Raw genomic sequence first — 2,326 nt, 5'->3', positions numbered from 1 at the left:
GACAAAGGAGAATTTTGCTCCTCACCCGTTAAGAGCAACACTGAGTATCATCCATCAATGATCTACTTTTGAGGTCTTTCCTCTCTTTGGAAGAGCACAAAGCACTCTGAAAACCCTACTGTCACTGTTCATCAGCACAAAAGGGCAGATCATTGAGTAACAGGCTGAGAAAAAGACACCGGTGCTCTGTTGATTCAAGTCTTTGCCATGTGAAAAGAGCAGGTGCATGACGAAGATGGAATGGCCTGAGTAAAAGAAAACAAAACATGTCACCAGGCAAAGGATGGTTTGGGTGGCTTTATTCTCTGGGGACGGTTTCTTGGCTTTCTTGCTCTTGTGCCAGCTCCGAACTTTCTTCTGATGTCTGTACAGGACAGTCACCATGTAAATACTGGTCGAGACCATGAGGAACACGAAGAGAATGTCCCACGTGATTAGGATACTTACGAATGTCACACGGACTTCCACTGTGGTGCAGTATTTCAGAGGGAATCCCTGTCTGAGAAAAGTGGCATTTTTTGGTGCCGAACTACTTCTTATGACGTTGCCGTTAAGCAACATGTTAAAGACCCAAAAGAAGAAGAAAGAAGAAAAAATTAGACTGGATCTTTTAGATTTGAGCCATAGGAAAATGCACTTGCTGGGACTGATGGTGATGGCCTGGGATATGCTCAGGAGGCAGGTGGAGCAGATGGAAAGCCCACGTGAGACTCTGTAAGTGAACATCACTACCTTACATCCAACGTCATCTAGGGCATCCCTAACTCCAAAAGCAAACAGCACTTCTGGGGTGCCTCGGCCTATTATGATAACCATATTATAGAACGTCAGATGGATGAGAATACTATCTGTGGTCTTCTTCTCGTGTGTGTCAGTTAGGGAAATGTAAACATAAACCACAAGCAGAAGTGAGTTCCCAGAAACCCCAATGCAAGTTTGGGAAAGGAACAAAATTCCAAAGATCATGCGGCTCGCAAACATCTTTTGAGTCTTTGTGAGAATTCGAATTCTAATTTGTTAGAATTAGAAAGTGGCTGATAAAAGTGACTGGGGCACAGAAAATAAAATGTCATTAGAAAATTCCACCAGGGGCCAGGAAGAAAACCACCCCAGATCTTCAGACACTCTATGGTACGTGTCAATGATCACAGAGATGGGTTATAAAATCATCAGAAAGAATCATATCTGCAAATATCCCACAACGTCCTTTGCTTCCTCACGAAAGTAGGCTGCAGAGAAAAGCAAAATTTCATGATCAATGCACAGATGAAGAGAGTGTTAAATAGGCTATGCTTTAAAAATAGGAGTGTCTTGGGGTGCCTGGGTGGCTCAGTCCGTTGAGCGTCCAACTCTTGATTTTGGATCTCGGGGGTCATGGGATGGAGCTCCATGTCAGGCTGCCTGAGTGCGGAGCCTGCTTAAGATTCTTTCTCTCTCACTCTCTGCCCCTCTCCCCTGCTTGCGTGCACTCTGTCTTTGGGAAAAAAAAACAAGAAAAGAAAAATAGTAGTGTCTGTATAAAAGTTATAATTGCAGAAATTTGGGGAAAAGAATGATAATGCAATATTTAGAAATCTCTATAATCCTAAATATGCAGAAGTAAACACATTGAACATTTGGTACACTTTATTACAGCCTTTTAAGCTATAATTAAAAAACTTTTTTTAATGTTTATTTATTTTTGAGAGAGACAGACAGCATAAGAGGGGGAGGGCAGAAGGAGATGGAGACACAGAATTAGAAGTAGGCTCCAGGCTCTGAACTGTCCACACAGAGACTGATGCGGGGCTCAAACTCACCAACCACCAGATCATGACCTGAGCCAAAGTCAGATGCTTAACCAACTGAGCCACCCAGGTGGCTGATTGTTTGGACTGATTATGTTTGCAATTGGTAACATAACAGAAGCATGTACACATAGTGTTTGTAATCACAATTTTAATTATTTCATAATGATATCAGTTATTAAGTATATTCCAATATTTAACAACTTCTGAAAGCATTTTCATATTTATTACTTCCAATTTTTTTCCCTAGAAATATTGCTGTGCCTTTTAGGCACAGAGCTTTATGTACACTTGGCAATGATTGCCAAATTATTTCCAGAAAAGTTATACCCAAATAAAACCTCATCTCTAACAAATTGTAGTATCGAACTAACTCTAACCAAACCAGCATAAAATATAATACTTGTAATGATTTTACCAATTTTGGAGATACAAATTAACATGGTTTTGCTGTTATAATTTAACCTGATACGTTTTTCATGACGTTGAACTTTCTTTTCTTAATTTAATTTTATTTTTTACATATATATATCTTAGAG

Source organism: Suricata suricatta, chromosome 2 (genome assembly GCF_006229205.1).
Source record: "Suricata suricatta isolate VVHF042 chromosome 2, meerkat_22Aug2017_6uvM2_HiC, whole genome shotgun sequence".
NCBI lineage: Eukaryota > Metazoa > Chordata > Mammalia > Carnivora > Herpestidae > Suricata > Suricata suricatta.
The sequence above is the reverse complement of the archived record's forward strand: the minus strand, read 5'-3'. Positions refer to the sequence as shown.